This window comes from Trichosurus vulpecula, chromosome 2 (genome assembly GCF_011100635.1).
Source record: "Trichosurus vulpecula isolate mTriVul1 chromosome 2, mTriVul1.pri, whole genome shotgun sequence".
Taxonomy (NCBI): Eukaryota; Metazoa; Chordata; class Mammalia; order Diprotodontia; family Phalangeridae; genus Trichosurus; species Trichosurus vulpecula.
In genome coordinates, this window is record NC_050574.1 from 2805658 (window position 1) to 2817828 (window position 12171).

At 55.2% G+C, this 12171-nt stretch overlaps 1 protein-coding gene across 2 annotated transcripts in view; it reads right to left on the reverse strand.

The window, feature by feature from the left end:
• LOC118839115 (zinc finger protein 2 homolog) overlaps positions 1-11706 on the reverse strand; it is a 36309-nt gene extending 24603 nt beyond the window's left edge. Inside the window, exons 1-3 of one of the 2 annotated variants that reach the window (XM_036746557.1) lie at positions 11630-11706; positions 4980-5040; positions 3226-3336 (exon numbers count right to left, since the gene is read on the reverse strand). The gene's annotated coding sequence lies outside the window, so the exon portion shown is untranslated. Of the gene's footprint in view, positions 1-3225; positions 3430-4979; positions 5041-11629 lie in introns of both variants that reach the window. The other variant, XM_036746558.1, reaches the window with a different exon arrangement.
• Positions 11707-12171: the final 465 nt, after the last annotated feature.

A 12171-nucleotide genomic window follows, 5' to 3' on the forward strand; every position in this document is an offset into this window, starting at 1 on the left:
CCAAAAGTGTCAAGTGACTTCTCCAGCGTCTAAAGCCGCATTTAAACTGAGGAAGATGAGTCTTTCACTCCAGACCCAGCGCTCTAGTCACCACGCCCGCTAGAACAGGGTTTGGGGTTGTAAGGCAGAGATGGAATTAAATCAGTTTGTGATCAGATAAGAGAACTTCAGAGTCTAGGACATGGAAGTGGCGCATCTGTGAATGACGGCAAAATCAAAGGTATCTTTGTGTGCGGCTGACGTGGGTGGAGAAGTAGGTCACGTGATGTGAGTAGATGGAGAAACTGGGAGGTTAAGGCATCTGAGGAGGAACGATACATATACCGAAGTCCCTCAGTATACAGAAAGTGGCACTGAGAAGTTCACTGAGGAAGGAAGGAGTATGAACTAGGTGGGGGGGTCTGCAGATTTTTATCGGGTGGTAGATGTGAACAGCATGAACCTCAAAGGAAGAATGGTCACTGAATGATGGACATGACGATGGGGAGCAGGGAGGATTCCTACCCGCCAGCTCCCATCAGTGAGCAAGGGGCAGCCAGGGGGCTGGGTCATCGGAGGAGTTGGATCCCATTCAAAACTAGCAGAAAAGGGAATTTTGTTGCCTATGGAGCAGACATTCCAGAGAGCACAGTGGCAAGGCTGGGTGGCTTTAGTGGAAGAGTGTTCTAGGCAAGGAAATGAGCAGCGAGGAAAGGGGTAAGGGTTGAGAATAACTGGGATGGAGAGTGTGTCACTAGGGACAAGGGAACGTTTGGCAGGATTTTCAGTAGCAAGCGTGTTACAGCCCAAGGATGGAGTTCTTTGAGAGCATGGGGCAGTTCAGCTGAGGAAGCAAGAAGAGAAAGCAGTGATCCCTTCCTTCCATCATGGTAAGGAGACCTGGCTTCTATTGGAGAGAAGGGCACCCTCTCCCCTCCCTTCAGAGGCACGAGCCTGGAGCACTTCTGTTGTGAGGCCTCCCACACGCCAAGCACTGCGCTAAAGGCTTCTCATCCTTCATCTCGTTTGGGTTTTGTCACAACCCTGAGAGTAGGTACGATCCATTTGTTGTTTGGTCCTAGCCAACTCTTCATGCCCCCATTTGGGGTGTTCTTGGCAGAGATACTGGAGCAGTTTGCCATTTCCTTCTCCAGGTCACTTTACAGGTGAGGAACTGAGGCAAATAGGGTGAAGTGACTTGCCTAGGGTCACACAGCTAGGAAGTGTCTGAGGCCAGATTTGAACTCAGGAAGACGAATCTTCCTCAACGTAAAATCAGGGCCTCTCTCTCAGGACTGCTGTGACGATCAGAAGAAAAACACTGTATAACGCACTTAGCCCAGGGAATGGCACAGAGCAGGCGGCTATTGATGAATGCTCTGTCCCTTACTGAAATCACCCCCATGAGGGGCAGGGGCTGGGGTAGGGAGGACGTCTTGTGAACATGATCTCAGTGTCAAAGAAAGGCAGATGTCACCAACTATCTGGAGAGGGTTCTAGAATCCACCAGAGGAGCTGAAAAAGAGCAGGTTTACTGAGAGATGGAGAGAGGGAAGGCCAGGAACCACCACAATCTCCCCTTGGGCCTTGAGGGAAGTCACCCAGAACCTTGGGAATAGCAGTGACCCCCAAGCCACCAGACCAGCTTCCAGCCCAGCCCCTGCAGCCATCATGAAGGGAAGAAATCACCGTGGAGAGGGAGCCCACCATCCTCAACACCACCACCAAAAACTGCTGACCAATTGTCACCTGCCAATAGACAGACAAGCCAATGGCCCTGGGAGCGGAGTGTCCCCCACACCCCCAGGCCTGCTTCCAGTCTGGCTCCCACAGCCATCCTCCCGAGAAGGATCTCCCACATTACCCCCTGCACCCCTGGGATGGGCAGGACAGCTGGCCACCCCAAGGGAGAGCCTGAGGGCAGCAAATGCCAGGCAAGTGAAACCCACCCCCCCACCACCTTGGCCCCCCTCTCCCCTCAAACCCTGATGGAGACAGCCCAGGACCTCGAGCCCAAGAACCTGGGGAAGAGCCAGGCCTCCAGCCCAGCCCCCACAGCCTGGCAGGCCTCCAGCCAGCACCTTCAGCCTGGGGGCCTACATATCCTGGGCCCTGTCAGATGGTTCAACAACAGAAACTGCTGAGATCAGAGCAGGGCAAGAACATGAAAGAAGAGGCCTGACCACTAGCTCTGCTGCTGTCCCCGAAGGGTGGGGGACCGTGGGTAGGACCTTCCCTGGGTGTTGCTTCCCCTGTTAGAAAGTGAGCAGGGACCATCTCACTTTTCTATTGCTATCCTAGGAGCTCAGTCTAGTGCTTGGCACACAGTAAGCACTTAATAAATGCCTCCTCTTGCCACAGCTGCCAAAAACATCTTCCCAAGGCCCTGGGCTGCCCCTGTCACACCCCTTTTCAAAACCCGCCAGTGGTTCAGCGCAGGTCTGTGCACGGCATTGAAGGCCCAATCCAACTCCCAACTCTCAAAGGGACGCCAAAGCGCTTCTAGGTTTGCGGGAGCACTTTGTTTTCTTAGTTGCTCAGTAACATTTCCTTTTGGAAAACTGTGACCTCATCTAGGCAGAACAAAGAGAAGAATGGAGGTGGGCCCAGGGTGAAGATCGGTGCCCCTCAAGGCCAGTTTTGGGGTGGCCAGGGGTGAGTATGGGTGCCCTTAGAGGCTAGTGTGGGGGTGGCCCAGGGTAAGGACTGGTGTCGCTCGAGGACAGTTTTGGGGTGGCCTGGGGTGAGGATGGGTGACCTTAGAGGCTGGTGTGGAGGTGGTCCAGGGGTGAAGATCGGTGCCCCTAAAGACCAGTTTTGGGGTAGCCAGGGGTGAGGATCAGTGCTGCTCGAGGCCAGGTTTGGGGTGGCCCAGGGTGAGGATGGGTGCCCTTAGAGGCTAGTGTGGGGGTGGCCCAGGGTGAGGATCAGTACCCCTAACAGCAAGTTTTGGGGTGGCCCACGGGTAAGGATCAGGTGCCCCTTGAGGCCAGTTTTGCGGTAGCCCAGGGGTGAGGATTGGTGTTCCTAGAGACCAGTTTTGGGGTAGCCCAGGGGTGGGGATCGGGTGCCCCCGGAGGCCAGTTCTGGGGTGGCCCAGGGGTAAGGATCAGGTGCCCCTCGAGGCCAGTGCAGGGGTGGCCCAGGGGCTGAGCCTCAGCAGCACCTGTGACCCAGGGCAGGGAAGCAGGTTGAGGCTGGGGACCCACCAAGGGGGAAAGCCAGGTAGGGCCATTTCTCACTCACGTCCTTCCGGCACGTGGGCCGAAGCTCTTCCCAAAGTTCCGTCACCAGTTACAGGATGTCGCCCTTCACATCCGTCTCTGCCTTGAAGCTCTTGGAAAAGGCCTCAGAGAACTGCAGAGAGAGGTCCGAGATGGAAGGCTGTTACTGCCAGGGAAGATCACACAGGGCTTCCCAAAGGAGTGGGGGCTGCTGGGCTCACAGGAACTGTGTGAAGAAAGGCACAGAGGTGGGAAAACACAGGGCACATGAGGCAGCTAGGCGTTGCAGTGAATGGAGCCCTGGGCCTGGAGTCGGCCAGAAGTGAGTTCAAATCCGGCCGTGTGACCCTGGGGAAGTCACTTTGCCTCATCTGCCTCAGTTTCTCCCTCAACACTAAAACAGGGCTCATGACAGCACCTAGCTCCCAGGACTGCTGTGAGGACCAAATGAGACAGTGTACAGCAGCACTCAGCACACTTCTTGGTAGACAGTAGGTGCTTCATAATTGCTTATTCCTTCTCTCCCTGCAAGACCCTCCCTACCATATGGAGCTGGCCAGAGACCCTAGGAACACAAAGGATAATTTCATTCCTCCAGCAAAGCCAGCCTGTCGGGGATCCTGGGCTAACAGCACAGTGCTAGGGGGGGCCCCCAGAAAGCTCTCCCAGCACGTACCTGGGGCCCTCTGAGCCAACATAAACGAGTGCCTGTATTACTACGGGAAGGGTCATTGGTGTGGCCTGCCTCACTCCTCCTGGCTCCGAGAGCCTTCTTTCTCTGATCTTTGTACGCCCAGCGTGGATGGAGCATGACAAATGCTGACTAGATGCTCTCATGCATTTATCCTTGAATTGCTACAGCCCCCAAATTCCCTCCCCAGTGGTCAAGTTAGTGGGCCATGCCCAGAGGCTTCCCACTACAAGCCTCTCAGCTCTGGAGAACCCACGGAGCGTCCACTCAGCCTGCAAAACCCAGCACTGCCGACCAGCCCCACTCAGGGAGCAGAGCCCAACTCTGGGCCCAACCTGGGTCACCTGAGGACCAGCAGCGCAATGGCTCGAGGGGCTTGGCCCTAAGAGACACAAGGTTTACATTTACCATGTGGGGCTGTGTGCTAGTAGAAGGATACTCAACACATTCCTAAAAGTATTGAAACAAGTCACATATACACATATGTAAAATATGTGTAAAATATGGTTATTTTATTATAGTTGTGTGTAAACGTATTGATAGAACGACACACACACACACACACACACACATTCACACAAATATACAAATGGCTGAGCTCAGTAACAAGGACCTGGAGGAAAAAAAAAGTAACTCTTCCCATCAACTGATGCCCTAGGACCCGAAGGCCCGGCTTCCTTGGCTGATTCTGTCTACTTGACCTCTTGAGGTGATTCTTCCTTTCTGCCATGTGCATCCAGCCAATCGCAGAGCCTCCCTTAGGGCCAGGGGCTCACAGCACTCCAGGCAGGGGCCAACAGCCACCCTCATGCTTCCAAAAACAAATTCTAGGCTGGATAACAGAACGTGGCCCTTGGAAAAATCATATTCCAAACACATGACAAAAGTCTTTTCTCCATTAAGAGACTAGCTGCATCAGGCATTATGATGCTAGGTTCAAAGGGCAAGGGTTCAAATCCAGTTATAGGCCTGCACACACATGTATATTTCTCCCTGACAGACAGAGCTGCACCCCAGGAGGATGCTAAACGTGGCCTCTCACAGACAGCAAAAGCATCATCCCGGATACAAGAACACACACCTACCTGCATCTCAGGATCACCATGGCTGCAGGGCCACCAATACCCAGGAGCTCCACGAAGACCTCTGGAAGAGAAAGATTCAATCGTCAAATTAGAAGATGGGGTGGGGGGAGGTGAGACCCACCAAGTCAGAGGAGGAAGGGGGGGGGTCAGACCCACCAAGTCAGAGGAGGAAAAGGGGGTCAGACCCACCAAGTCAGAGGAGGAAGGGGGAGGTCAGACCCACCAAGTCAGAGGAGGAAGGGGGGGGGGTCAGACCCACCAAGTCAGAGGAGGAAGTGGGAGGGTCAGACCCACCAAATCAGGGAGGGGGGGAAGGTCAGACAAACCAAGTCAGAGGAAGAAGGGGGGGGTCAGACCCACCAAGTCAGAGGAGGAAGGGGGGGGGTTAGACCCACCAAGTCAGAGGAGGAAGGGGGGGGGTCAGACCCACCAATCAGGGGCAGGGGGGCAGGTCAGACCTTCCAAGTCAGAAGAAGCAGGTGGGGTCAACCCCCCCTGCAGGGAACAAAGGCATAGGCAGCCCTATACCAGACCCTGGTCCCCAGCCTCTAAAAGCACTCCTTCCCCACTAAATTTGTGCCCATGGGCACAAAGGCATGAGCCCACCAGTGGCCAGGCAGAGCCCCTTGATTTATGTTGGGTGCCCATCATTGGCCCTAAGGAGAGAGGCCACTTCCATCCTCTTCGCCCAAGCCTCCCCTGCCACAACTCCTCACATGCTTTTCTATAGCCTTCCTTTGTACTCCCTAAGCCAGCTCAGAGCCAGAGGCCTAGGACAGGGATCACTTCCCAAGTGCTGGACAGTCACTCTCCTTGGTCCTGGAGAGCTCCCTGTGCCCATGCCCAGCCCACAGAGATCCAGAGCCTGGCCCCTCCCCCATCACCCCCCCCCCCCCCCCCGTTCCCATCCATAGAATGCCATGTCATGATTCTGGGAAGTCCCCTCCTCCAGGCCCTGCATCCTTTGTGGCCCCCTGGGCACACTAAGCACCCTCACTCGGCTTCACAGACAAGACTGCCGATCTTCCCCTTTACCCCAAACCTCAGCCCAAGGAGGATACACAAGCCCCAGGGAGCCACCAGCCCATTCCCACCCAGGCTTACAAATCTCTCTGGCCAGCCCCTCAGAGCCTTCCCTTCCCCCCACCAGGGCTCCAGTCCTAGAGTCCCCCCACAGCCCACCAACGATCCTTTTCCACCCCTTCACACTTACCCACAGCGGACCCCGTCCCTCTCCTTCCTCCCCCATCCCTGCAGAGACCACTCCTTTATCCCCAGCTCAGAAGAGCCCCTCCCCCAAAGCCAGACACAAATGAACATACATCATTCTCAGACAAGGCTGCACTGCCCCATCCCCTAACACACAGACCCCTGCTCCCCAGCCCTAAAGAAGCCCGCAGTCACTCAGGAACGAGCACTTACACACACACACACATACATACACAGCCACTCCTTCAAACCCATAAACAAAACACATATATCAACCCCAGCCCCGCCCAGCCCTGCAGAGATAACTTCCCCATCCCCATCCCCCCCCAGCCCCAGAGAAGCCCCTCCCCCAAAACCATATCCATAGAGCCCCCCTCCACCCCAGGCATAAGTTCCTCTCACATACACAATCCTATAGCTGGCCTCACAGATCTTACAGATTCCCAAAGACTCCAGGCAGGACTTCTCACAGAGACACAGACAGACAGAGACACAGAGACACAGAGACACACACACGCACACACACTCACTCAAATCTGGAAACACATCCATCCCCCAACCCTGCCAAACGCCCAGCATCTGGGTTGGGCTCTGAAGAGCAGTCAATGTGCCAGATCCAGCCTTGGTCCTTCCTTGGCTGTGTCCCCACCAGACTGGGAACTCCCTGAAGGGAGGTGTATCCCTACTGCTCAGCATAGTTACTAGCAAACAGTAGGCACTTAATATTTGTTCACTGCCCACATATGCCAAATCCTGAGGCCAGGCCTGAGAAGTGCAGACTTAATCCACCATGCTGATAGCTCTGTCCTGGCCATGAGGAATTCTCCCCTTCCCCCATCTTCCCACACCTACTGAGCCCTCACCAGAGCACCCACAACAAGCCCCATTCTCCCCTACCCCAAGAGTCTTGCCCCACCTGCAGAGATAACTCTGGTCCCCAAGCCCACACAGCCCACCAGTACGCTCCTCCTAGCTCCCAGTCCCCAGAGAGCTTTCCTTCTGTCCTCACTCAGACACCCTCGAGTCCCAACCAGTCCTGCACGATCTGCTCCCCCCTCAGACATGCCTGTCCTAACACAGAAGGTCCCCTTCCCTGCTTAAGGGCAGCTCGAAGAAGTGGCCCAGGGGAGGGACTGCTAGGTCTGGAGCCCTGAAGACCCAAGGCCACTTAGTAGCTGTGTGACCCTGGGCAAGCCAGTGCTGTAAAATGAGGCTAAGGATAGCACTTCCGAGCTCCCAGGGTCACTGTGAGGATCAGAAGGTATTTGGTATAAGTTCCCATCACTGCACACCCCCCCCCCAACCCCACTGGACTGAGGCCTTTCCCCTCTCAGCCCACATCCCTGGGCTGCAGAGCTGTGAGGAGGCCTCCCAAGCTCTCTCTTCTCTGCCTCTAAAGCCCTCCACATAGCTCCCTCCTCTCGACCCCACTCAGGCCTCGGAAGAAGAGCTGACTCCTCCACCCCACCCCATCTCTCCAATTTTCCCTGGGGCCTGCACCCATGCCCAGGGCCCCTGAGCCTGCTGGCTTCTAGCCTCCACTTCCTTTCTTCTGATTCACTTCTGTCCTCAGTGCTCTCCAAAGGGAGCCAAGGATTTCTTTACTTCTGGATCTCACAGTCTTCAGGCCTGTCATTGCTAGGGCATACCCAGATGGCCCTCTTCTGGACTTGCTGCCTCTTCCCCCATCACCTGCTCCCAGTGATCACCTCTACCTCTCTGAATCCAGGATCTTTAGAGGTGGCCCTCATCTCCATCCTTCTTGACGTCCCTTCAGCATCGCACTCAGCATGCCCAAAGCAAGCTCATCATCTTTCCCCTTAATCACCCCATCTTCCAGAAGGAGATGCCCACCATTCTCTCAGTCAGCAGCCGTGTGGAAGTCCTCAGCCCTTCCTGCCTAGACTGGTTCAATAGCCTCCAAAGCGGTCTTCCTGCCTCACGGCCCTCCCCTTCTGACCCATCGTCCTCCACTATCACCCTCCAAACTCGATAACTCACAGCTGCTCACCATACCTTCCAAGATCCAATTTCCAATGCTTGTGTGACACACCAGGCTCCTACAGCCTGGCCCCTTCCATCCTCTGCTTGATTCCCCAGCCCTGAATTCTACCATCCAGCTGTTTCCTTGAACACAACACTCAAGACCCTTTCTCCACGACTCCGCACGTCGTGCCTTTCCTGTCTAGGATGTCCTCGTCGCCGTGCCGCACTTCTCTCCTCCTGCAGCCCCTTCGGCTCCTCAGTCCTTCCATCTGGGCAGTGAACACACAGACACAGCTATCTGGAAGGCACCCAGCTCCTTACATGCAGCTGCCGTTCAAATGGGAGCAAGGTGAAGGCAGAGGCTGTTTCTGGCACAGTCTGACGTATAACGGAAATGTAACAAACGCCTGCTGACTACGTCCCGAACACTATGGTAAGCATGGGGGATACAGAAAAAAAAGGAGACGATTCTTGCCCTAAAGTCATTAAGTCATGGTAACAAAGGTGCAATAAACACCTAGTGTGCGCCCGGCCTGTGCTTAGTGCTGGGGATACAAAGGAAGACCAAAGACAGATCCCGCCCTCAGGGAGCTCACAGTCTGATGGAGGAGAGGACACACATGGGGATAATCTCAGAGGCAAAGCACTCTGCGAGTAAGGCCTGGGAAAGGCAGGCGGGGGGGCTTTAGCTGAGATTTCAAAGACACCACAGAAGCTAGGAGGCCGGGATGAGGATGCCCAGTGAGTGTCTAGCTGGGAGGTGGCCAGAGCCCTTGACTGGAGGGCCTGAGGGGTACGATGAGGAAGGGGCCGGGCTAGGAGGGGTTTTAGAAGCAAGAGGGGAGACTGTTGAACTAGTCCAGGCTCCAGGTGATGGGAGCCTTGACTGTGGCAGCGAGGAGAAGGGGGAGCTTTAATGGATGTCATGTGGGGAAAGTCTACAGGATGTGTCAATAGCTTGGAGAAGAGGAGTGAGGAGACCCCTGGGCTGCAAGCTCTGGTGACCTGGAGGATGGTTGTGCCCTCAGCAGTAAAAGGGAAGTCTCCAAGAGAGGAGGAGGGATCGGGGGAGGGCACGGGGTTCAGTCTGGGATGAGCTGAGCCAGGATGACCAGAACAGCAAACTCTTCTGCGCCGCCCCTCCCCCCCCCCGTCCCGCCCCGACTCCTCCAAATCTAGAACATGCCCCAGATCAAACCCAAAAACAAGTCACAGGGAGACAGAGGGAGGTCCGTGGCCACTGGGGACATGGTATGGTGGTTCACTCCAGCGGCCGGGTAAAGGGACAGACCCGACGAGGGGCCGTATTACACACTACCCAGGTCCAGGGGAAAGAACCAAGTTTTAAAAAGTGTTTTGTTTTGTTTTCTTAAGTAAATGAATTAAGAAATTAAGAAAGGAAAAAATTGGAAAAGAAATGAAAATTGTGTGGGAAAAAAATAATTGAAAAGGGAATGAACAACTTGGAACAAAAAATACAAAACCTTACTCAAGCAACAAACTCCCTGAAAATTAGAATGGACCAAATAGAAGCCAGTAACTCCATGAGACAACAAGAAATATTAAAACCAAATTGAAAGATTGGAGGAAAAAAAAAAAAAGAAAATGCAAAGTATCTCCTAATAAAAACTCACTTGGAAAACAGATTGAAGAGAAAAGAAATGTAAGAATCCTTGGCTTACCTGAAAGCCATGACCAAAAGGAGAATCTAGACATCATATTTCAAGAAATCTTCAAAGACAACTGCCCAGAGCTCTAGAACCAAGAGGCAAAGGCAAAACAGAGAGAACCCAACAGCCATGTCCTGAAAGAAACCTCCAAAGGTAAACCCCCAGAAACAGCAGTTAAAATCCAGAGCTTCCAGGCCAAAGAAAACACCCTGCCCACCGCTGGAAAGAGCCTCAGTCAGGACCCCCACAATCCACCAGACACCACCTTAAAGAGCAGAGGGCCTGGAAGATGACCTTCCAGAAGGCAAAAGAGCTGGGATCACACCGAGAATCACTTCCCCAGCACCTCCGAGTGTAATCCTATGGTGGGAAAGTGGAGCTTTCCCAGCATTCCTGATGAAAAAACCAGAGCCTGGAGACACAAAGTGGTGGCTCCATTCCACCGGAAGGGGAGGTGATCCAGGTCATTACCAGGGCTCAGGGAGAGCATCCATTTAGACAGAAGGCTGGGAGAACTTCTCTTAGGTCTTGGACATCTTCAGAACCCGCCAGAACAACAGAAAAGGGGGAGAAGAGCAATTGGGGGGGGGGGCGGCGAAGGAAGGTCAGATGAAATTCTCTCACATAACAGGGGTGTTCGAGGAGAGGAAGGGGGAGAGGTGACCCTGGGACCTTGGCTCCCATCACAACTAATCAAAGGGAGAATACAGACACAGACACACACGGAGAAACACATGAAGACACAAACACGCAGATACGCACCTGCAGACACACGTGGATACAAACACACACAGACAGACGCAGACACACGTGGATACAAACACACACAGACAGACGCAGACACACTGGAGACAAACACACACAGACAGACACAGACACACTGGAGACAAACACACACAGACAGACGCAGACACACGCAAGCACGTTTCACCCAACAGGCAAAGAGGAGGGAAGAGGAGAAGGCGGTAAAAGCAGGGTGGCCAAGGGAGGCTGTGGTGTTAACCAAAAACAGCTCAACCTAACCATGGACAATGACACCACGGGTCCTTCTGCGCCTACAAAGAACAGGGACCAGGAGCCCCAACCCTCAGGCCGGGCGGCTTCCAGCATCAACGGAACGTGGGGCTGGGGTCAGAGAAGCCCCCGAAGATGGGCACCAACTGACGCAGAGGGAGGGGGCAGAAGCCGGGAAGGCGGCGGCCACGTGCACGGGTGTCACACCCGCGGATCTCGGGTGCGGCCACGCAGAAATCTGGGGGTCGCTCAAGGTTCTCAGCGGAGGGGGGCAAAGCGGGGAGAAAAAATAACTTTCTTTTCTAAATGAGAAATAAAACGGGTCCGAGGGGCGGCTGGAGGCCGGACGGAGCTTGGGACACGCAGCCGGTGTCGGGGCTGATGAGACGCCCCGGACTCACTCTCGGCCTCCCCCCAGCTCCTCTGCCACAATCGCCCTCGGCCCCGCCCACACTGCCCCCCCCCCCCCCCCGACATACACACGCTGACACAATCACACCTGGCCCCTCCCACACTGTCACACACACACACACACACACACACACACACACACACACCACAACCTGGCCCTTCCCACACCGGGACACACACACACACTTTCACAATCACACTGGGATACACCCACCCCCACAACCTGACACAATCACAGCTCCTCCCACACTGACACGCACACTCACTCCCCCACAAAACTTCCTCTGACACAATCACCTTCCGACCCCCTCCTGCTCACACACACACCCGCTGCCCCGCACGCCCCACCCCCGCTCTCACCTCGGACAACCCACAGCCCAACCGCCAGGCCGGCCCACGGTGAAACTGCGCCTGCGCCCCAGGCCCACCACCGGAAATGGATGCAGCGCCCTCCTGGCTGCAAACAAAGCCGAGGGGCGGGGCCGCTCAGCCGAGTTCCGGGGAAGCTGCTTCTGGTTGCAGCGATCAGCCTTCTGGGAAATGTAGTTCCATTCCGGGCTGGCGCACACGCCATGATGGGCATTCTAAGCGGCTGGGTCGTGCCACCCAAGTTGGTAAACCCCACCCCCCTGCCTCGCCCCCCATTCCAAGTGGTTACAGCCAAGGAAGGGCCTGGACGTTCTCATGGAGCCAGCGGAAGTGAAGTGCGGCCCAAGCGGTGGCCCAAGTACCCTTAGACCCCCTCTGCTGATCTATGGGGCGTGGCCAATGATGGGGTGGGCGGGGCCGAGAGCTCCCCCACGTGAAGGGTGGGTCACCGTTTAAGGACCAGCTATTTCCTTTACCTAGAGATGGGGTATGGAGGCTTTCTTGGGGGGGGGAGTGACCTCCCCTTCCCATAT